Genomic DNA, 24,599 nt, shown 5'->3' with positions numbered 1-24,599 from the left:
TCAAAAACAACAACAACAGCAAAAAACAAAAAAAAACCAAAATTCCCATAGGTTTTCCTCTACTTAAGAATAAAAATACAAACTTTATTCTCTGAGCTATAGAAACCTTCACAGTCTGATTCTCATCTGTTCCTCCATCCTCCTCATTTCCAGTGCTCTCTGCTGGGTCCAGTATGTTTCAGCTCCATACCTCAGGGCTTATATCTTCTTACTTACTTGGCTGCTCCTTATTTAGATTTCAACATTTTCTTTTCTTTTCTTTTTTTTTTTTTTTGAGATGGAGTTTCGCTCTTGTTACCCAGGCTGGAGTGCAATAGCACGGTCTCTGCTCACTGCAACTTCTGCCTCCCTGGTTCGAGCGATTCTCGCGCCTCAGCCTCCCAAGTAGCTGGGAATACAGGCATGCACCACAACGCCCAGCTAATTTTGTATTTGTAGTAGAGACGGGGTTTCTCCATGTTGGTCAGGCTGGTCTCGAACTCCTGATTTCATGTGATCTGCTCACCTTGGCCTTCCACAGTGCTGTGATTACAGGCATGAGCCACCGTGCCTGGCAAATTTCAACATTTTCTTTCTTTCTTTTTTTTTTTTTCTGGAAACAAGGTCTCCCCTGTTGCCCAGGCTGGAGTGCAGTGGTGCAGTCATGGCTCACTGCAGCCTTAACTTCTCAGGGTCAAGTGATCCTCCCACTTCAGCCTCCTGAGTAGCTGGGACTACAGGCACATGCCACCACATGTGGCTAAAGATGTCAATTTAAATGTCACCTCTTCAGAGAGTTTGCACCTGACATCCAGTCTGGGGCAAGCCACAAGTCATTCCCATCAATCTGTTTCAAATCTACATAGTGGTCCATCTGACTTTTATTAATCCTCTCATTCTTTCCTAGAGAAAGAATTCTTTCGTATTCTCTATGAGAACAGGAAACCTGTCTAATCTTGTTATCTTTGACTTCTGGTGGAGTACCTGGCTCACAGTAGGTGCTCAAAATTACCCAAGTGGAACTAGTCTTTTTATTTTCTATTAATTGAGTGTGAACAGTTTTTCCCTCAGTCAGTGTGTATTAATGCTTATTATACTTTATTTTGAGATAGCCATTTTGGATTATTTATTGATTTATTGAGGGAGACAGGGTCTTGCTCTGTCATCCAGGCTGGAATGCAATGGCGTGATCACAGCTCACCATAGCCTCAACCTCCCAGGCTCAAGTGATCCTCCCACTTCAGCCTCCCAAGTAGCTGGAACCACAGGCTTGCGCCACCACACCTGGCTAATTTTTAATTTTTTGTAGAGACAGTTTTCCTGTTTCAGATAAATTTAAATTTTAACATCTTTTTCACCACTGTTATCTTTTTTGATTTGTATATAATTCTATTTTATTTTATTATTTATTTTTTGAGATGGAGTCTCTGTCACCCAGGCTGGAGTGCAGTGGTGCAATCTTGGCCCACTGCAACCTCTACCTCCTGGATTCAAGAGATTCTCCTGCCTCAGCCTCCCAAGTAGATGGGATTACAGGCGCGTGCCACCACACTCAGCTAATTTTTGTATTTTTAGTAGAGAAGGGGTTTCACCATGTTGGCCATGTTGGTCTCGAACTCCTGACCTCAAGTGATCCACCTGCCTTGGCCTCCCAAAGTGCTGGGATTACAGGCATGAGCCATCACACCCGGCCTATTTTAAATGTTCATTAATTTTAAACACCTTGACCAGGAATATATAACTAGCAAGCTAAGAGACTTTATTCACTCATTTAGTTGTTGCTAAATATGAGTTACAAGGTTGAGCTCTGGGGATAGACCATGAACAAAAAAGACACTATTCATGGAGCTTATCTTTTTTTTGTTTTTTTGTTTTTTTTTGAGACAGAGTCTCACCCTGTCACCCAGGCTGGAGTGCAATGGCACAATCTTGGCCCACTGCAACCTCTGCCTCCTGGGTTCAAGCAATTCTCCTGCCTCAGGCTCCCGAGTAGCTGGGATTACAGGTGGTGTGCCACCACGCCTGGCTAATTTTTTGTATTTTTAGTAGAGACGGGGTTTCACCATGTTGACCAGGCTGGTCTTGAACTTCTGAACTCATGATCTGCCTGCCTCGGCCTCCCAAAGTGCTGGGATTACAGGCGTGAGCCACTGCGCCCGGCCCATGGAGCTTATCTTCTGATGGGGGAGACAGAAGTATACATACACACAAATGAAAACAAAAGAAAAAGGAAGACAAAATACTTACAAGTAGTGAGCAGTGATGTGACGGAAACAAACGAGACCAATCTGTCTGTAGAAAATCATGTAACATTCTAGTATGTGGCTCTGATCTCGGAACCGATGAAGCAACAAACATTTTTGGGCTGGTTGTTTTCCTTTGGTGATTATCTTTGGCTTTTGAACTTGCTATGGAGGACTAAGAATTGATGGGGAATAGAGGTAGAAAATGTGATAAAATAAAAGGAGAAGATTTTTAGGTAATGAGGCTTAAAGGCTGTTCATATCTTTGTTATAATGTATTCATTTTCAGCTGTAGTTTGTTTAAAGCCCATCAAACAAGTGCTGTAATGCATGTTTGGTTTTTCAACACTTCTGAGGAAAGTCCTTTTTGGCCACTATAGACCAAAATATAGGTCTATGAGACTATAGACCATATATAAGGGAGTGGATAATGACTATGTCAGCATGATTAAAAGCACGTTCATGCTGAGGAGTTGAATACCAGTTTATCTAGGTAAAGAAAGGTCAGATTATGGTTGATAATGTGTTACTTTAATGTACTGAATGAATAAATGTGGTGCCTTCAAAGCAGATGATAGTCCCCTACCATCCCAGTCAACATACAGTAGTCCTGTTTCTAGGATTTCTCTTGACCTTTATCTTGACCATAGTGTAACGTAATAGAAAGAGCATGGGCTGTGGAGTGAGACTGGTGAGGGTTCACTTAGCCAGATGAGATCAGGCAAATTTCTTCACCTTGTTGGACCTTGATTTCCTCATCTGTAGAATGGTTGTAGTACTATTTCTGTGGTCATGTTTTAGAAGTTTGAAGTCATGAGCTCAAAATACCTCTTACATGGTAGACACTTCATCATTGGTTGATATTATTGGGCAGTGGCTCACCACTGCAGGTTTTTGGGCAGGGTAGTTACTGAATAATAAAAATAACGATAATGCATTCTTAGTGAGTTTATACTATATGCCATACATTAAGAACTTTTGTTTTGAACCGGAGTCTCGCTCTGTTGCCCAGGCTGTAGTGCAGTGACACGAGCTCAGCTCACTGCCTCCTGGGTTCAAGCGATTTTCCCACCTCAGCATCCTGGGTAGCTGGCACTACAGGTGTGTGCCACCACACCTGGCTAATTTTTGTATTTTTAATAGAGACGGGATTTTGCCCTGCTGGCTAGGCTGGTCTGGAACTCCGGAGCTCGGGTGATCCGCTTGCCTTGGCCTCCCAAAGTGCTGGGATTACAGGCTTAAACTATGGTGCCTGGCCCAAAGAACTTTTTGTGTATTTTAATTCTCACAACAGTCTTGTGAGAGAGATATAGTTATCTCCATTTTATAGTTAAGGAAACTGAGGTTCAGATTATTTAATTTGGGTCAAGGTCACATAATAGCACATATATTTGAGTAAGTGTACTTACAGAGGTGGAGTTTGAAGCTAGGCAGTTTGTGAAAACCTATACTCTTAAAGTTTCATTTTTTTTTTTTTTTTTTTTGAGACGGAGTTTTGCTTTGTCACCTACACTAGAGTGCAATGTCATGATCTCGGCTCACTGCAACCTCCACCTCCTGGGTTCAAGTGATTCTCCTGCCTCAGCCTCCCGAGTAGTTGGGATTACAGGCACCCACCACCATACCCGGCTAATTTTTGTATTTTTCGTAGAGATGGGGTTTCACCATGTTGGGTCAGGCTGGTCTCGAACTTTTGACCTCAGGTGATCCACCCACCTTGGCCTCCCAAAGCTCTGGGATTACAGGTGTGAGACACTGTGCCCAGCCGAGGTTTCATATTTCTATTCTAGATTATGAAAACTTCATGGAGACTCATTTGGCAGCAGTCTATAGGATAAGTTTTAGATTAGTAAGAAAGAAGGAAATCTTTGATTCATCATTGTCTTTGTTTCAGTAATCAGGAAATAACCATAAAATGCTAATCTTTATCAAGCATGTTAAAAAAAAAACCCAGCCTCTGTCCATCATGGTCTAACAGTTTAAAAATATGTCCTAACTCAGAAAAATAATACCCCAATAATCCTTTATTTAGGTCAAATGTAAAAAGAGAATGTATGAACTAGATCATCTTAAGCTTGAAGTTCACAAAGAAATAAAATGTTCTTTTTTTTTTTTTTTTGAGACAGAGTTTCGCTCTTGTTGCCCAGGCTGTAGTGCAATGGCACAATCTCAGCTCACCGCAACCTCTGCCTCCCGGGTTCAAGCAATTCTCCTGCCTCAGCCTCCCGAGTAGCTGGGATTACAGGCATGCACCACCATGCCCAGCTAATTTTGTATTTTTAGTAGAGACAGGGTTTCTCCATGTTGATCAGGCTGGTCTCGAACTCCCGACCTCAGGTGATCCGCCCACGTTGGCCTCCCAAAGTGCTGGGATTACAGGGGTGAGCCACTGCGCCAGGCATAAAATGTTCTTGACATGAGATTTACTCTCTTTACCTATGCTGTTATTCCCTCTAAATATATTGCTTGTTTATTGGATTTCATTTCCTCTTCCTAACAAACCCACATTATTTTGATTTGGGGACAAATTGGGAAGACAGTGATTTTCTTTAACAGCCCAGTGGATTCTGCTTCCTTCTAATTCAAAGTATAGAGACTAAAAACTGTTAACAAGTCTAGACATTAAAAAAAAATAGCTCTAGACGGGGCGTGGTGGCTCACGCCTGTAATCCCAGCACTTTGGGAGGCCGAAGCGGGTGGATCACCTGAGGTCGGGAGTTCGAGACCAGCCTGACCAACATAGAGAAACCCCGTCTCTACTAAAAATACAAAATTAGCTGGGCATGGTGGCACATGCCTGTAATCCCAGCTACTCGGGAGGCTGAGGCAGAAGAATCGCTTGAACCTGGGAGGCGGAGGTTGCGGTGAGCTGAGTTCACGCCATTGTACTCCAGCCTGGGCTCCAAACTCCATCTCAAAAAAAAAAAAAAAAAAAAAATAGCTCTAATGCAATTAATCCAAAACAGTGAAACTGAGTTTACCTCAGATATCCCCTACCATCCCAGTCAACATATAGTAGTCCTGTTTCTAGGATTTCTCTCTCCTTTCTTTCCCGTCTTCCTTTAGGGAAATGCTTTTGGGTAGGAAGCAACAAACCAAACAGCAGCAGGCGAGTAAAATCAGCTCTTTTCTGTTTCCCCACTGGGATAGTACGGAAGAGGGAGCAAGAACTCATCATCAAAGAGAACTGAGACTTAGGCGTACCATTCTAAAAAGCCCTTGTTCCTTGTCTCGCTTGCCTCCCCCGCCCTCCTCAGCTCTGCAGTAATTCCTCAGAGATTGTACAGTCTCTCCACTTTAAATATAAATATATAAATATAAATATATATGTATAAACTTCCCCCTGTGTCTTTCTTTCCTCCTCTCTTTTTTTGATTTTCTATAATAAAGTTTCCTATTGGATAAGGTCAGCTCCCTGATTTATGCCTGGCTCCTATTGGAAGCTCACAAGGGCTGACATCACTTAGGAAAGCGAAGGGGGTAGGGCTGCCAGATCAGTTTGTCACCACCCAGGCTCCCTTGCCTTTGGCTGGGTGCAACTTCCATTTTAGGTGTTGGATCTGAGGGGGAAAAAAAAGAGAGAGGGAGCGAGAGAGAAAGAAGAGCAGGAAAGATCCTGAAAGGAGGAAGAGGTGGCGAAAAATCAACTGCCCTGCTGGATTTGTCTTTCTCAGCACCTTGGCGAAGCCTTGGGTTTCTTTCTTAAAGGACTGGTTTTTAGAACTCCACATTTGAGGTGTGTGGCTTTTGAAGAAAATGTATGTACTGACGGGAAAAGGAGGATAAGCAAGTCGAATTTTTGTCTTATAGTAACCGGAGGGAATTAAAAAACGGGAGAGTCTGTTATGCTGATGAGTAACTTTTAAGCAATTATTTTTCTTTCTACTTTCAGTACTTTGGCGGGGGAGATTTTGGTATTTTATTATATTTAAGAAGGTAAAATTTACAAGACCTAGAAACAAACTTCTAGGTCTCTTTAATACAGGAAGCTGAATAGATCCAGAGGGGTAAGAGCAGGTTTGAAAATTTACATTTTGGTGTGTTCTTTGATTTTATTTATTTACTTTTCTGGATTAAGCTAACATATTTCTGTTTTCAGAGCCCAAATCAAGTTGGTTTTTTGGCATGTTGCATGTGGGTTGGGAAAGGAATTTGTCCGTGTCGGAACCCAGTTATACAGATGGTTCTTCATATGTTTCAAACTTTTTTTCTTTTATCATTGGATTTGTGGAAGTGGAAAGTTGCAGGGAGCTTTGCAGTGTAAATGGTATTGTTTTTCCCCCAGAGAGTTTGAACGGCCCGTATCGGTTTCAGCCCTGCTGTTCCTGGGTGGATCCCTCTTACTTTTCCAGGTGCGGTGGGTGGGAGCCTCATTCTCCTGCTAGATGTAGTCTCCCTGCTTTGGCTTATAAAAGAAAACAAATGGAACCATGTTAACTGAATTGCCATCTCCTTCTTCCTTCTAAACTACCTTTGATAGCAAAGATTTGTGGAGGTGTTTGTTAAATCTGCAAATACGATAACGTTTGGTTTATGTGTTTAAAGGGATAAGGAAATTCTAATCATGCTTTTTATTTCACCTGAGTAAAGTGGCAACACACCTGAAAATATTTTCAGCTTTTTGCACTCTGAAAGGGCCAAGGGTGGAATAAAATTAGGTTTAGAAAAACCATTTATACAAAGTTTAGTGTTTAAAATACATTTCAGAAAACACAAGGGAGATTTTTATTTTTAAACCAACCTGAAAGTTGTTTTTTGGAGTTGAATTTATTGTTTAGTTAATTTACCATGAAATCTGAAATCTCTTAGAGCTGAAGGCCCATGACTGTGCTTTCATATCTTATATTTAATCTTAAGATTTGTTTTGTTTTTGCAAATACATTCTTGCAAAACTATGGATTCTAGATAATTATATAGCCAACTCATCAGTAGCTGAAAAACTAGGGTATTCTCTTCTCTTTTTGAAAATGCGAATCCGCCTGAAAATTATAGATGCTGTCCTAATTGTAACAAGATGGGCTTTAGTGTGTAAGCTGCTCATTAGCTTTAAACTGGTATGCATCTTTAATAATCTGATTTCGTTCTCTCCCCACCCCCCTGCCACAAATTTTTTTAAGACTAGACTTCCTTGAATTTCTTTTCTAGAATGAGGGTATTTCTTGAAAGATGATTTCATCCTTGTGAAGTTGTGTCTTCAGGAGGAAACAGAACTTTGTTCCTCCTTCAAATACAATCTAGGCAAAGGCTGCAGGAAATTTTTGATGTCTGAATCTCATAATTATAACAAGTACAGTTAGAAAGAAAGAAAAAAATACAATGTGTATAGGCTGTTGAACTGTAGTTCTTGTTTAATATTTTCCAAATTTTCTTTCAAATGTTCTCTCTGCCTTGACTCCAGCCTAGGGAGGTTTCTTGGATCTTTAGAGTGTTGGTCATGTTGCTTCCAGAGTGTCTGTTTCCCACTCAACCTTTAGGGGGAGGGATGAGGGAATCTGAAGGAGGAGTACAAAGGCAGTTTGAAAATAGGTTCTGGATGACTGAGTGGTGGTGATTTGGGTCTAGCTTTAAATAGTGGGCTTTGTGTAGCTGAACTGAGCATCCTAGTTAACCTAGTGTCCAGGACTATTTCCACGAACTAAGGTGTTGTTTTGACTGGTGTGTAGTACAGAGCCTTTGGGGTGATAAGATGGAAGATTTGTCTTTTACCTCACCTCCACTGGTTCTTTCAGGAATTATAAGGGATGCAGATAAGTAAATCTTTTATTTTTTAAATTTTTTGTTTTGCTCATTGTCTTGGTTTTGGGGTAAAAAATGATGATAGGTAAGTATGAGCTGTTCAGATATTTCTTTCCTTGTTTGCCTCCTATGTACGGTTGGTTTCTTTGTTATGTGAGTAAGGTAGTGGTCTGTGTTCCAGATTGGGGGGCGGGGGGCTGGTTCTCTTTTAGGTGGTTGGAGTTCTAGTACCTTTCTCAGGGTTCCAGCATGGACAATCAGAGAAGCTCCAACATGTTCTCTGAGCTAGGGTAAAATTGAGACTATTGGAGATATTAACAAAAAGAAAAGCGCTAAGTAATTACAATCCAGCCTTAGGTTTATGAAGTAGTTGCTCTCCAGGGATGAATGAGATAGGATGGATGCAAATAAATTAAGCATAGATCACTATCAATTGGAATAATAAAATGATTAGCTTTGTATAATTTATCTCCTTCTATTTTGGTACCCTGTTAGTAACTGCCAAGGCCCTCATTCCCCCCTACCTCCCCACACCTTGTTTTTAGTGTATTCTAAGCATTTTGCATAAACTATTAATTTCCCACCACTAGTTTTTTTGTTTGTTTTGTTTTTTAAGGAATTTGACCCTCAGAGAAGCTGAGGTTTGGTGAAAATCTCACTGCCTGTAAATGGTTGAGGCCAGGATTAACCCTGGTCTGACTAACTGCAAAGTCTATGGACTTAACCACTAATATACTGCCATTCTCCAGAGAGAATGGAAACAACAGCTCGAAATAAAATGAGCCCTTGCTAGCAGGAGTGTTTCATCTTGGCACAGGGGCAGTACTCACTTAAATTTACAACCCCCTCCAACTCCCCACTACCCCTGTTGGGATAATGTATGCAAAAGATCTATTTTCCATAGAGCCCATGGGGAGCTGGATGTGCTAGAATGGATATTATTTTAATCTTTAGAACGAGAATCTTTCCATATCCGTATGCCCACCATTGCTGTCCTAATTTCTTAAACTTCCTGGAATTGTGTCACACGTTTGATTATCAGTAAAATTTCTTCTTCCAGAGAATTTGTAGGTATGTGGTTTGGAATGATAGGATATCATCAACTTGCAGGGACAGGCTTGTAGGAGGTAGTCCAGATATTCTTGTCTTTCTCTCTAGACTATGAGCAGCTTGGGTGTAGGTACTGTCTTATCTCTGTATCTTTTTAGCACCTGTCTTAGTGTCTGGTACATACTGAGGTGCTCAGTAAGCCTTGGTTAAATAAGGCATTTGATGAGAATCAGTGAGGGACTGATTTGTGGGGAAGGCTTGAAAGGAAGCAAAACAACATAGATTAATCGAATTGCAATGTACTTTTGCAACTTTTACTGTAGTCTGTAGTTTTAACCTTTTATGTGTCTCCGCCCTTAATTTTTTTTTTTTTTTTTTTTGAGACAGGGTCTTGCTCTTGTCATCCAGGCTGGAGTGCAGTGGTGAAATCATGGCTCACTGCAGCCTCAAACTCCTGGGCTCAAGTGGTGCTCCCACCTCAGTCTTCTGAGTAGCTAGGACTATGGATGCACACCACTATGCTTGGCTAATTTTTGTGTATTTTTGTGGAGATGGGGTCTCTCTATGTAGTCCAGGCTGGTCTCAAACACCTGGGCTCAAGCCATCCTCCTACCTTGGCCTCCTAAAGTGCTGGGATTAGAGGTGTGCTCCACCACACCTGGCCCTCCCTTATATTTTTAAGCAAAGTTTCTAGAGATAATGGAGGATTTTAAATTTTAGCTTTTCTTTAATCCTGTTCCTTTCTTGGCAAGTGGTACAAAGAATAGTATAAAAAGTAAGGATCTGGCCTGGTACGGTGGCTCACGCCTGTGATCCCAGCAGTTTGGGAGGTCCAGGTGGGTGGATTGCTGGGCAACATGGTGAAGCCTCCTCTTTACAAAAAATACAAAAATTAGCTGGGCGTGGTGGCATGTGCCTGTAGTCCCAGCTACTGCGGAGGCTGAGGTGGGAGGAAAGCTTGAGCCTGGAAGGTGGAGGTTGCAGCAAGCCGAGATCATGCCACTGCCCTCCAGACTGGGCTTGCAGAGCCAGATCCTATCTCAAAAAAAAAAAATAATAAAAAAAAAATAATAAGCATCCTAGTCCGTTCATTTCATAATGAACTTCAACACTGAAAACCTTAAATGTTGCCATTTTCTAGGGGAGAGTATATTAAGACATCAGCAGAAAAGTACTGCTTTCAGCCCTGGTTAGAGGTGAATGGTTTCTGTGCTTGTTAATAAAAACATTAAGAGCTTGGGATGATAGTTTTGAACATCAGTTCAAACTATCAAACATACTTTCAAAGAAAGTATGTTTGGATATCAGTGTATTTTTTAAAATCACTGTTTTAGCCACAAAACTTTAGATTTTGTTCATGTATTGGGAAGCTTATGAGTTTAAGAACCAAAATTAGTTTTCTTGGGTAATTTAAAAGGTATTTGCCTACAAATTAAAAGGAACTTGCCTACAGGAGTGAACTGTGGGTAATAAGGATGTGACTAACTACAAGTATTCTTTCATGTTCTCTTCCCTCAAAGAAGGGTTAAATGCCACACAAAGCGGAAGTAGGGATTGCTCTGCCTAAACTATGCAGCTGCCTCCAAGGTTTCCAATAGAGCATTGATGTAGCCTGGCAGGGAGATTGTAGGAAGGCAAGAACAACTGTTCTGGTTAGAACTAATGAGGGGGAAATTAGGATATGGATTGACTTGTATTTAATTGTTTAATGTATTTTTCGGAAGTAATTTTTTTCCCTAATTCTACTTGGAATTGCATGTTATTATTAAATACTAAGCATTGAGAATGGGGCCTGAATTTACCACTTTATTCAGCGATAGTGTTCCCTGTTTTTAGGGCCACTTCTCCAGCGACCCCTTCAGTTTGATTGGTGTTGTGTGGGCAATTTAGATCAGGCATATGGTGGGGGAAATATAAAGAGGCAAAGAATTTTCTTATCTTTTTTTTTTTTTTTTTTTTTTTGAGATGGAGTCTTGCTCTGTTGTCCAGGCTGGAGTGCAGTGGCACGATCTTGGCTCACTGCAACCTCCGCCTCCCGGATTCAAGCGATTCTCCTGCCTCAGCCTCCCAAGTAGCTGGGACTACAGGTGCATGCCACCAAGCCCTGCTAATTTTTTGTATATTTAGTAGGGATGGGTTTTACCATTTTTGCCGGGTTGGTCTCGAACTCCTGACTTCATGATCCACCTGCTTTGGCCTCCCAGAGTGCTGGGATTACAGTCTTGAGCCACTGCGCCCGGCCAGAATTTTATCTTAAAGCCTTCCTTGCTGGTCAGCAATAGGTAATTTGGTCATGACTTTCACAAAACATGTCCCAGGTTGGTTGATGTGATGTGATGACAAAAGTGCTTCTCAACTTTTTATTTCAAACTTGCAGGAAAGTTGCTCTAGCACAGTAACTCCGGTATACCCTTCATTTGCCTAGGTATCATTTGTTAACATGTTGCCACAAATGTTTTATTCTATATTTTTTGGTCAATATGCTAACCAAAAAGGGAATTTCCAATCTGAGACTTCCACAATATGGTGAGGCAAGGCAGCATAACATAATGATTAAGAGTATGGATGGGGAGCTAGACTGCCACGGAGGAACCATGTAACCTAGGGCAAATTGCTTAATCTCTCTCTGCCTTGGCCTCCTTGTCTGTAAAATGGGGATAATATTAACCATCTTATAGGATTGTCGTGACACTTAAGTTATTTAATGTATGTGAACTTTATAGAGTAATGCACAGCTCCTAGTAATGTCTTGTGTTTGGTATTAGAATAGATGCTTCAGAGAACTCAAATTTCGTTTGTTGAACTAATGCCCTTGAAGGTCTTTTTTTTTTTTTTTGAGACGGAGTCTTGCTCTGTCTCCCAGGCTGGAGTGTAGTGGTGCAATCTTTGCTTGCTGCAACCTCTGCCTCCCAGGTTCAAGCGATTCTCCTGCCTCAGCCTCCCGAGTAGCTGGGACTACAGGTGCCCGCCACCACGCCCGGCTGATTTTTGTATTTTTAGTAGAGGCGGGGGGGGGTTCACCATATTGGCCAGGCTGGTCTCGAACTCCTGACCTCAAATGATCCACCTACCTCGGCCTTCCAAAGTGCTGGGATTACAGGCGTGAGCCACCATGCCCGTCCAAAGGTCTCTTAAAACCTGAGAATCTGTGGTAGATGTAGGTGCTTGCATTACAGAATATATGGGCTTCCTGAGTGGGTAAAGCTAACTTTTAAATTTTTTAAATGGGAAAAAGTTATTTTTAGTAGTAGGTAATATTGGAGAGTTGTGTGGGTGAAGTTCAAAACAACAGTAGTATGAGAATGGATAACTTTAGTAAAGTGAAGTGTTAGTGGGAGGAAGATAAACAGAATGATTTGTATGATTTGTGGACATCATTGTTTTTTTTTTTTTTTGAGACAGAGTCTCGCTCTGTCGCCCAGGCTGGAGTGCAGTGGCGTGATCTCGGCTCACTGCAAGCTCTGCTTCCCGGGTTCACCCCATTCTCCTGCCTCAGCCTCCCTAGTAGCTGGGACTACAGGCGCCCACCACCACGCCCGGCTAATTTTTTGTATTTTTAGTAGAGATGGGGTTTCACTGTGTTAGCCAGGATGATCTTGATCTCCTGACCTTGTGATCCGCCCGCCTCGACCTCCCAAAGCGCTGGGATTACAGGCGTGAGCCACCAAGCCCAGCCAGACATCATTCTGTATTTGCAACCCTTACTTGTGGACATTTATAAAACTGACATGAGTTCATGAATGCTTCCTGTGAGAAGTGTGCTTCTAAGAAAGGAGTCAGCTTTTATATGTGGAAAAGCCAAGCTGTGGTCTGTGGGAAATACATATGTGTTAGATGCAACCTTGCCTAGAAACTTTCAGGTTTATTCCAGCCTAGGAATTTTCCTTCTCTTTTCCTCCCTTTTCTTCATACTTAAGAACCCATGAAACTAGTGTTCTAAATAGTACTTAAGCCAATTTCTTTGAATAATTTTTTTTTTTTACATTTTTATTTTAAAAATGAGACAGAGGCTGGGCGTGGTGGCTCACACCTATAATCCCAGCACATTGGGAGGCTGAGGCAGGCGGATCACTTGAGGTCAGGAGTTTGAGACCAGCCTGGCCAACATGGTGAAAACCTGTCTCTACTAAAGATACAAAAAAAAAAAAAAAAAAAATTAGCTGGGCATGGTGGTGCATGCCTGTAATCCCAGCTACTCGAGAGGGTGAGGCAGGAGAATCGCTTGAACCCGGGACCTGGGAGGTGGAGGTTGCAATGAGCCGATATCATGTCATTGCACCCCAGCCTGGGCGGCAGGGCGAGACTCCGTCTCAAAAAAAAAAAAAAAGAGAGACAGAGTCTTGGTATGTTGCCCTGTCTCCAACTCCTGGGCTCAAGTGATTCTCCTCCTTCAGCCCCTGGAGTAGCTGGGACTACAGGCACACACCACCTTGCCTGGCTATTTAAGCTAATTTCTTTTGGCACCCTGTAGCCTCCCACATTCAGTTCCTCACATTTATTTTACCTACAATTTCTTCTACCAATTCTCCTGTATTTTCTCCTTTTCTTTTGCTTTCCTGTTCTCTGTGGTGTCTTCCTTTGTCTCTCTTTGCCTCCTCTTGTCTCCCCTATCTTTTTTTTCTTTTAGGTTGGGTTTCCTTTTTTTCCCCTTATGTTTTCCCTTAGGTCTTCATGGGCATTGCTTTGCCTCACTAACAGTTAATATAAAGAAGTATTTCTGATTCTTGTACCCATGTGCTAAAGGTACAACTGTTAGGATACCACTTCATTTCAGTTAGATCTAGTTTAGGCATACAATTGTAATCCAAGAAGACTGATCTCCTAGTGATTCAGATTGGTTTTATCTTTGATTTTTAGATTTCATCTGCATTTCTTGATTAATTACTCATTTTGGTTTAGTTGACAGTTGAGCAAAAAAAAATTACTTTCTCCGGAGTAAATCATCTGTTTTATTTGTGCTTTCTATGTTGTTCTATATTGTAGTGCAGTAGCACATTACGAGGTATCTTTGTGGAGTGAAAAGATTTTTGTGGCCGGGCGCAGTGGTGGTTCATGCCTGTTATCCCAGCACTTTGGGAGGCCGAGGCAGGTGGATCACCTGAGGTCAGGAGTTCGAGACCAGCCTGGCCAAAATGGTGAAACCCCGTCTCTACTAAAAATACAAAAATTAGCCAGGTGTGGTGGCGGGCGCCTGTAATCCCAGCTACTCGGGAAGCTGAGGCAGGAGAATTGCTTGAACCTACGAGGTGGAGGTTGCGGTGAGTGGAGATCGCACCACTACACTCCATCCTGGGCAACAGAGCGAGACTCCGTCTCAAAAATAAAACAAAAAAAGAAAGATTTTTGTTACATGGTCGGGCGCAGTGGCTCACACCTGTAATCCTAGCACTTTGGGAGGCCGAGGCGGGCGGATCACAAGGTCAAGAGATTGAGACCATCCTGGCCAACGTGGTGAAACCCTGTGTCTACTAAAATTTCAAAAATTAGCTGGGCATGGTGGCATGTGCCTGTAATCCCAGCTCCTTGGGAGGCTGAGGCAGGAGAATCCCTTGAACCCAGGAGGCAGAGGTTGCAATGAGCCGAAATCGCGCCACTGCACTCCAGCCTGGCGAGAGAGTGAGACTCCGTCTCAAAAAAAAGAAAAGATTTTTGTTTTAGGAAGCTCATATTTTAAGAAACTAAAATATAGTCTCATGATTGAGGACATAAGACGTTGTTATAGAAACTAGGTCAACTTCTCAGTACCTTTATCAAAGCACCTGCAGTTCCCATTTCATTGCAAGTGAAGTAAATCTCATTGAAATAAAGTAGCTGGTGTATATTCAGTACACTTTTAAAATAGCCTATTTTAAAAGAGAAATTGGTGCCAATCTGATTTCTTTCCTGCTTTGTTGGAATGGGGGGAGTTCTATAACCTCATTGCTGGTCTGCTCTCCATTGACTACTTTGTTAACTGGGGCACGGTTGGCCTCTTGGATGTCTACCCTGCTGAAGGTCAGCCGAATAGGCAGGTAAGACTACCTAGGCCTCTTCATAGGCCTAACTAAGATCACAGTTGGAAAAAAAAAAGTATAGAAAAAGAAAAGAAAGTTGGTTTATTTTTTCTAAAATTTAACTTTTTGTATTCATTGAAGAAGGAAGTAAAACATCTCCATTCAAAAGAAATTTGAGAGTCTGTTGTATGCCATACACTGAAGTACAACAATAAACAAAATAGACCTACTGTTGTTTCTCAAAGAGCTTACATTCTAGTTGGGAGAGACAAATAATAAGCAAGTAAATATGTAGTATGTCAGAGTGTGATAATATTATTGAGAAAAAAGTAAAGTAGAATGAGTAGTATGGAGGAAAAGAAGTCCTAGGGTGGGAGTGAGGTTATTTTATATAGAGTGGTCAGGAAGGGTCTCATGTGTAAGGTATGTTTGAGAGAGACCAAGAGAAATGGAGGATGGAGTCATGTAGATATGAGGAGTAGGAAGTGCAAAGGCCCTGAGGCTGGTTATTGCCAGTGAACAAAAGAGATTGAGGGGAGGGAAGGAGAAGTAAGAGACCTGTCCAGAGAGGACCAATGGGAATGTATTTTGGGGGAAGGGGAATAATGTAGGGTCTTGTTGTGTACTATATTGTACAAAGAAAAATTATCTCCACTTCAAACCCCAGAGACAACGGCTGTTACCGAATTTTTGTGTCTTTCTTGTAACTTGAGGTAGCACCTGACCCAACCTCCATATTTCTCCCGTTGTGGAATCTCCATGAAAATATAGTTAGCAGATAATTTGCATAGGTTGATTACACTTGTCTTAGAGAATGATAATAAGGCAGCTACTTAGAATAAGCTGATATGTTTTTGGGAAGTGGGATCAAAATTTTTCTTCTTCTTTTTTTGATACAAGATCTGTCTCTGCGGTGTTACAATCTCAGCTCAGTGCAGCCTCCGCCTCCCACGCTCAAGCCATCCTCCCACCTCAGTCTCCTGAGTAGCTGGGACTATAGGCATGCACTACTACACCCAGCTAATTTTTGTATTTTTTTTTTTTTGTAGAGATAGGGTTCTTCCCTGTTGCCCAGGCTGGTCTCAAACTTCTGAGCTCAAGCGATCTGCTTGCCTCGGCCTCCCAAAGTGCTGGGGTTACAGGTGTGAGCTACTGTGCCCGGCCCCCAAATTTTTCTTTCCAAGAGAAATACTGTATATTTCTCCATCTTCTTATCTAACTAGTCAGTTTTCTATAAGCAGGAGTGACAGCCTAGACCTGTACAGTTTCCTTTTGAGGACAAAATTTATTGGTTTGGTTTATGTGCTTTTGACCAAATAGGCTTGCCCCACTTGTCTGCTGCTTCTCCTTTTGCTCATTTGACCAAAAAGCTCCTGTTTCCCCATGCCCTGATTGTTGAGAATTCATGGCTTTGAGGACCCCTTTATAGGTCACCATATCCGTATTTCTGTCTTGCACATCGGGAGAGATGATTATCCCTGAAACTAACTTTCCTTATGTTTGTTTAGGCATTAGAGGTTATTAAAGCACATCCTGAGCCACTTTACCTAGTTGACTTTGGAGTTGAGGAAGAAGCACCAACTATTTAGTGATTTGATGTTCTATGCATATACGAAAGTAAAAGGATATTTGATTGAGTACCTATGTCTTGAATCACCCACTGTTACTTTCCCTCTTAAGATTTCTGGTTTAGCTGGTCTGTCCCTCAGTGAGAGTCTCTGTCTCGTTCTCTCTCTCTCTCTCTCTGTCTCCTCTCTCTCTCTCTCTCCCTCCCTCTCCCTCTTTCTCTCTCTTTCTCTCACCCCTCTCCTCCTCTCTCTTTGGAGTTTTTGGCCCTGGCTCTTAACCTGGTTACCCTCTGTTCTTTCCTTTAATTATGCTTACCTGGTTGTCATCTGGTTACTTAATATTAGGGATGACCTCAACCAAGAAACTTTTTTTCTTCCCATCTCCTCCTTTGGTCAGGTAACTGGATCATCTTGCATGGGAAATAATCCAGGCAATCAGAGATTACCCAAAATTTTGAAATTGTTTTAAACAACTGGTTTATATGTATTACTTCATCATATACAGATGGTGTGAGATGTTTGTGGTTGTCTTGAGAGTTTTTTGAGATAGAGCTTTGCTCTGTCATCCAGGCTGGAGTGCAGTGGCATGATCATAATTTATTGCAGCCTTGACTTCCCAGGCTCAAATGATCCTCCCATCTCAGCCTCCGTCACACCTGGCTAATTTTTGTATTTTTTGTAGAGACATGGTCTCTATATGTTGCCCAGGCTGGTCTCAAATTCCTGGGCTCAAGTGATCCTCCTCCCTTGGCCTCCCAAAGTGCAGTAATTACAGGCATGAGTCACTGTGGCCAGCCTGAGAGTACCTGAGATTATGGTAGTTTTTTTTTTTTTTTTTTTTTTTTTTTGAGACGGAGTTTAAGCTCTTGTTGCCCAGGCTGGAGTGCAATGGCATGACCTCGGCTCATTGCAACCTTCACCTCCTGGGTTCAAGTGATTCTCCTGTCTCAGCCTCCTGAGTAGCTGAGATTACGGGTGCATGCCACCACGCCTGGCTATGTCTTTTTTTTTTTTTTTTTTTTAAATTAAAAAATTTTTTTGGCTGGATGCAGTGGCTTACATCTGTAATCCCAGCACTTTGGGAAGCTGAGGTGGGCAGATCGCTTGAGGTCAGAAGTTAGAGACCAGCCTGGCCAACATAGTAAAACCTCGTTTCTACTACAAAAAATATAAAAATTAGCCGGGCGTGGTGGTGCGTACTTGTAGTTCCATATACTCAGGAGGCCGAGGCAGGAGAATGGCTTGAACCCTGGAGGCGGAGGTTCCATTGAGATTGCACTATTGCATTCCAGCCTGGGCAACAGAGCGAGACTCCGTCTCAAAAAACAAAACAATATATTTTTGGTTTTGTTTTAAATGTACCTTTTTTGTTTGACTTTGGGATCTGGGAGAGAGTATGTCTTTTAATGCCATTCTTCTTTCCTGAGTCTTTGGTGACACATGTTTACTTGTGGGAATATTTCACTTTTTAGTTCTTTTAAAGACCTTTTGCTATTTGCTTGCTCTTACTCAAACCAGAAGTTAAAGTGGCTTGCATAAGTGTCAGAGGTAACCACTTGGATCCAGAGTTTCTGGTTCTCTCTCTTTTGTCAAGTGGTTTAGCATTATCTAGGGTCTTTAATGGTAGATTTAAGACTTTGGAGTTCTTTTGGGATAGAATATGCAACCAGGTTTTGAAAATTTGGCATAGCTCTTTGTTCCTTGAAGGCCATCTAAGATGTTTTAAACATAATTGGGTTCTCCACTCTGCAGTGTACAGAGGGATATCCTACAGTGTAGCAACTCGGGATTCCAGAGAAGATGGTGCTGGTAAGTGAGACAGTTCTTCCTTCTAGGTTCTAAGTCTGCAGTACAGGAGTTAGGACTGTGTCATTCCAGCCATCCTTATATTTAGATTCATGCTGTCAAAGAGCCTCTAATCTAGACTGAATAATGATCTGAGCTGTCTGGTGAGCAGTAAAACTGGCCCAAATAATGTATTTTATAACCAGTGCCCTTTTAGCAAGAAAGTCAGTGGGTTGTTAGGGATAGGCCACTACAGTGGTTCACAACAGGCCATAAGAGTCTATGAGGGTTTTTTTTTTTTTTTTTTTTGAGATGGAGTCTTACTCTCTTGCCTAGGCTGGAGTGCAGTGGCGTGATCTTGGCTCACTGCAACCTCTGCCTCCCAGGTTCAAGTGATTCTCGTGCCTCAGCCTCCTGAGTAGCTGGGATTACAGGCATGTGCGACTATACCTGGCTAATTTTTGTATTTTTAGTAGAGGTGGGGTTTTGCCATGTTGGCCAGGCTGGTCTCGAACTCCTGACCTGAGGTGATCTGCCTGCCTCAGCCTCCCAAAGTGCTGGGATTACAGGTGTGAGCCACTGTGCCCAGCCTATGAGGGTTTTTTTAAAAAAAACATGAATTCCCAGACTTCCCTGTAGAAACTGACGTAGGGGGGGGATTTAATTTTTTCAAAAAGCTCCCTAGGTGATTCTGATCATTCACGTTTGAGGATCACAAAACCTGAATATTTGAATTAAGCTACATGTATATGTTATTTCTCAGGTAGATGGTTATTTAGTTAAGGTGAGAAGTAGAGCCAGGCACGGTGGCCTGTTCCTTTGGTCTCAGCTACTTAGGAAGCTAAGGAGGGACTTGAGCCCAGGAGTTTGACACCAGCTTTGGCAATATAGGGAGACCCCGTCTCGAAAACAAAACAAAACAACACACACACACACACACAACAAGAGAAGTACAGAAGATGGTTTATTGTAGTAGACATGACGAGAAGGTCGTTAATTTGAAGTGAAGTGATTTACCTCTGTGTCCTGTATTGTTTTGGAATTAAAGATGTTACCTCTTGATTTGGGGGTTATGCCAACACTTAGCATGGTATGGAGGACTCGCCTGTTGGGAGGAAGGGAAACCTTTAGACTGTATCTGTGGTTTTAAATTGTGGAACAAATTCAGGAGAGGATGTTAGCATTGAAACTTAGCTGGACAATTTGTTTGAAACTGGACAGGAAGGGCCAATGTTACTTCCTGTCTGAAAAGGAAGTGCTGGCTTCCTTCCCTTCCTCCTTGGTTAACTCTGGCCAACTTGGAATATGGGTTGGGGAGGGGCTGGTTATGTTAGTAATCGTGTTACCACTAATGTTCGTGTATAGCCGCTTAAGGTTTACTCTTTTCCTTACTTGAAACATGTAGATGGGTGCTGTGTGTGCTCCTGTTTCCTTGTTCTTATATGGGAGCCCTGTAAGGTTTGGGTTTAGTCTGGGAAGCCTAATCTCTCAGACGTTACTTTTACATTCAACCTTATATACACCTCCCTTTTATTTTCTGACATTTGAAAATACACCAAAGAGTTGGAGGGAAGAAACTGAAACTCATTTGACACGGAGCGGGGTAAGTTGTGGAAAGGAGAACATAATTGGGCAGAGGGGAGTGGATGACAGAGGTTTCTTATTTTTGAACTGAGCCAAGAAAGCATTCCTTCTAAGTGGGGCCAGTTGGCACTGTTACTGCTATTTTAGTTCAGGCTTCTTCCTACTGACCAGTCAATTGTATTAAGTGTTTGATGTGAGTTTGAACTGAGGTCTCAGGAGGGGAGGGAGCGAGGGAGGGTGGTGGTGGAAACAGCTGGTGCCTTCATCAAACTATCTCAATTACTCTTCTTTTCAGAGTGTTTGGGGGCGGGGGTTGGTGGCATAGGAATTAGATGTGTGTTAGCAGAGTCTCAGCAACTCTTATGTAGTGGGTTTGAATTCTCAGGCACTCTTAATGCTATGTGGGATGTTGGCTAGTTGGAATGTAGCTAAACCTTTCCCAGTCACATTCTTCTGCCTCCCCTCCCTGTAATTCTTTCAGCATTGGGCCTGCTTTGGAGAGAGAGGGGTGTGGGAAGTTAGACAGCAAAACAGATTCATCCTTCCTACCCATTGAGTATTCAGCTTAGGTCTTGGGCCCTCCAGAGGCTTTCTTTGTATCCATTCATTATTCCTTTAGTTGGGCTTTCTAAATATGTCTGCAAAGAGTCTGAGATACAATTAGAACTGGGACCTCTGGTGAAGTTAAGTTGAATTGTAATCAGTTGGCTATACTTGTCGTCTTCCCTCCCTCACACCCCAGGATTACTGTATTTCTGAGTCAGCACTCCTTTTCTGTCTCACCTGCTCAATTTGATGCAGAGAACTTGCCAAGCATCCTTTTGGATTAGCAGCATTGATGTGGGTGTGTTCAGTTCTCTGCCTGGGGTGTGTCTTTTACAACTTTTTTTTTTGGTATCTCAGAAAACTCTCCTCTACTAAAAGCTACTATTTTTATCTACTTTAGTATATCTACTTCACACTGTGGTACTTAATTAACTCATTTATTTGGCCTGGGCTATGCATGAGGAAGAATTGGATAAGAATACTAACAGTCATAACTAATTGTTCAGTATTCTTGAGAGATAAAGGGAGTCAGTCTGATTCCATGCCAAGTAAGAGACTGTTAACTTTTTTTGTGTATGCTTCAGTGATAGAGTTTGCAATGGCTGGGCTCTGCTGCTGAAGTTCCATAGTGTTGCTAAATATTCTTTTCTATCCAACCCTAGAATGGCTATTGTGTATATTACTGCCCTACCCTTGCCACCTGGTCATACCAGATCCAGATAAGGACTAAATCCTTCTTTTTTTGGTCACCCAGGCTGGAGTGTAGTGGCATAATCTCAGCTCACTGCAACCTCTGCCTCCCGGGCTCAAGTGATTTCCCTGCCTTAGCCACCTGGAGTAGCTGGGATTACAGGTGTGCTCCACCATGCCCGGCAAATTTTTTTATTTTTAGTAGAGATGGGGTTTCACCATGTTGGCCAGCCTGGTCTCGGACTCCTGACCTCCAGTGGTTTGCCTGCCTCGGCCTCCCAAAGTGCTAGGATTACAGGCTTGAGCCACTGTGCCAGGCCAAGGACTAAATCCTTCTAAGTTGTCTGTTTAGACTTAGTTCCTTTGTATCATGTGCTGCTTTAGACCAGGGTTCGGCCCATACTACTTCTAGCAGATCTAAGAAGATGAAAGGAATCTAGGAAAAATAAAGGGAGAAAAAAAGACAAGAAGTGATGGCATATTACTAGTTAGTTCCTGGTATGCCCCTCTGGTTGGAGGACTCTGCTGAGCATCTTGCTCATTTTATGCAAAGGGAATTGAGCCCTTTGGGCAAAGGGTGTTGCTTCTTTGGATTTCAAGAATCTCTAGCTAATAGAGCTTAATTAACTCTGCATTTTTGCTGCTGTGATTTAGGGCTAATTTCCAATGGGTTGTACAAGATAATAGAAAAATGTATCATTTATCTAATTCTTGCAGTTAGTGGAGGACCCTTATTAGGAGAGGAGGCTTTCTTTTCTGACTAGGCTCCAAATTTACAGCCCCTGACCCACTTCAGGGGGTTGTGAGCAGGAAAAGCTGATGTTGCTGTCTTGACCTCTTTGCCGCCAGGATTTGGCTTCTGTGCAATTCCTAGTGGTTGTCCTCTCATTCTCTAGGGAAACGGGGAACTTTGCTCCCAGCACCTGATTAAACTGCCTCTTTGTAGGGTGGAGTCTGCTGCCTTTGTTTGTTCTCTGTGGAGTCTGTCTTAGTAATCAACTCTATGCTTGTAGGGAAAAAGTTTGAAAGGCTGAAAACAGAGGTGGATGATAGGGAAGGTGAAGTTCCTAAAGTAGTTCTCCAAATGGGAATATTCCATTGACTGAATCCAGATTGGTAATCAAATTGCCATAATGGGGTGTGTCACATGTAGCTGAGCTGAATTAACAGCATCAGTAGCTTTAAAATCTCTAATGCAGTGCCTCCAAAGTGAAGAAACTTGCCAAGTAGGAATCTTAAAAATTCCCTCACCCCCTCCAAACTCTTAGATCCACACACAGTCTTTCTGCTGATTCTTAAAGGCCTGAGCTTTGTCCTACGTAGTGTTGGCTTGGGGCAGAGAGGAGGGTTGTTTTCCCTGAACATGATAAGGAGCTGAGCAGGGCAAAGTGGGGGCTCTGGCCCGTGATTGGTAGACAGGATGCCCTGGAATGCAGTTGGCCTGCAGCCCAGAATCCAGCACTTTGTATTTGTTTGTTTCTGGGAGACTGTGGTCTGGTGCTACTGTGACAGGAAGTGAGAAAGCTGGGAGTGGGGGAACGGAGAGGGTCGATGTCTTTGTGGTTCTCCTGTGAAATCTCTTTGTCCCTGGAGAGCAGCTCTGCTACAGAGCTCTGCTGAGAAGAGAGCAGCCTTTGTGTGTCTAATGGGTCTCGGAGCATCTAGCTACTCCGAGAGATTAGAGAGTGTGAATTTTGACTGTGGCCTTTTGCGTTTTAGCACTTAAGTTATATAAATGGCCCCGATCTCTTAGCATTGGGAAGCTTACTGAGTTTTGTGTGTGCTACTATTCTTTGTGGATCTCTAGGATTTAATTAAGAAAGGAATTCTAGAAGGAAATAGATGTTAAGTAATGTTCATTTGCTGTATATGTTGCAGGTACCTTGTTGGGTTTAAAAGGGACAGAAAGAAACAGGTAATGCTGAGGTCCTTTACATTTTAGATTTCATCCTTCCAGTTGGCACCCTACTACATACAGATCAGGAGAAACCTACCCGCTTAGTATTAAGAGTTACTAGCAATTCTCTAATGTTTGAACATAACTAGAGAATGGTTGGTAGTTTCCTGGGATTTTTCTTCCCTATGTCTAGACTGAAATCGCACCTGCAATACCCTCTCTCTTTTCTGACCTCTTTTCTCCCTTGTTTTGTGTTTTCCCTGCCTTCCATTCCAGCTGTGAAACAGGCATCTTTTCTCACTTTGTGGATTGGGTGGCTGAGTCCTTAACTTTGAGCCAAGCTGGCTGGTTCCTGAGCACACACACAAAACCCGCCTTTGATTGTCCAGGAGGACAGCTGCCCTAGAGGCAGATTGCTAACATACCACTAGAACAATCCTTCTTCTCTGTTCTTATGCTGGCTAGCACAATCTTTACTGCCTCTAGTTCCTTCTGTTTCCCACCCCATCTCTGATCTTTGCTTTTGGCTTAGTGAGATGTCACATTAAAAATGAGAGTAGGGATTGGATTTTTTTTCTTGTGGTAGGGTTGAGGGGGTGATCAGAGAATGTGACATGTAGCCAGCTTTCTAGAGCAGGCTTGCCAGTGGTAAGGTAGGTGATTTTTACAGAGTAGTGCCTCTTTTGTTCTTAGCACCTTTCCTCCCAAGTACTAGGTTCTTATAAAAGGGAAGGTAAATCTGAAGTAGGCTGCAAGCTACTCTTCCCAAATTGAGTAAGGTTTTGTTCTTTAAAGTGAAGGTAAGACCCAAAAGTCTAGCTGGCTCCATTCCACCTTCTCTTGCCTCCTTCCCCTCTCTGTAAAAAAAATGTCAACTTTGGGTTAACTTCTTAATTGGAACTAGAATGACTAGAATGACTTTTTTTTTTTTTTTTTGGAGACAGGGTCTTACTCTGTCACCGAGGCTGGAGTACAGTGGCACGATCTCGGCTGACTGCAGCCTGGAACCACCAGGCTCAAGTGATCCTCCCACCTCAGCCTCCCGAGTAGCTGGAACTACAGGCACATGCCACCACACCCGGCTAATTTTTTCTATTTTTTGTAGAGATGGTGTCTTGCCATTTTGCCCAGGCTGGTCTCGAACTCCTGAGCTCAAGCAGTCTGCCCGCCTCAGCCTCCCCAAAGTGCTGGGATTACAGGCTTGAACCACCTCTCCTGGCCCGAAGAATGACTTTTAACCACAGGAAGCATAGAAAATTCATATTCTTTCCACTTTATCAAGAAGGAACATGGACTTGGAATAAAATAGGAGTTTTCACTACTTACCACTAGTTGATGAGCTTGGGCAAGATACTAAATACTTCTGGTATATAGGTAGTATACTTATTTATAAAAAGAGGCCATTACCTCAGCAGGTGTTGAAAGGATTATATGATAACTTCAAGGGGAAGAGCAATAATACACAACTTTCTTCCCCTTTAAGGTGGGATTTTCTTCTTTCAGATAAGGAGAAACATTTCCTCCTGCT

General features: G+C 42.4%; 1 protein-coding gene across 18 annotated transcripts in view; it reads left to right on the top strand.

Moving 5' to 3' along the window:
- The first annotated feature begins 5,683 nt into the window (after window positions 1-5,683).
- Window positions 5,684-24,599, top strand: part of CTNND1 (catenin delta 1) — a 56,789-nt gene continuing 37,873 nt past the window's right edge. For 6 of the 18 annotated variants that reach the window (XM_063671805.1, XM_063671803.1, XM_063671801.1 and 3 more), the window contains exon 1: window positions 5,717-5,958. The gene's annotated coding sequence lies outside the window, so the exon portion shown is untranslated. Of the gene's footprint in view, window positions 5,981-24,599 lie in introns of all 18 variants that reach the window. The other 12 variants (XM_063671796.1, XM_054438294.2, XM_063671793.1 and 9 more) reach the window with 6 other exon arrangements.

This window comes from Pongo pygmaeus, chromosome 9 (assembly GCF_028885625.2).
Source record: "Pongo pygmaeus isolate AG05252 chromosome 9, NHGRI_mPonPyg2-v2.0_pri, whole genome shotgun sequence".
NCBI classification, from domain to species: Eukaryota; Metazoa; Chordata; class Mammalia; order Primates; family Hominidae; genus Pongo; species Pongo pygmaeus.
Note: the sequence above shows the minus strand (reverse complement) of the source record. Positions and strands in the feature narration are given on the sequence as shown.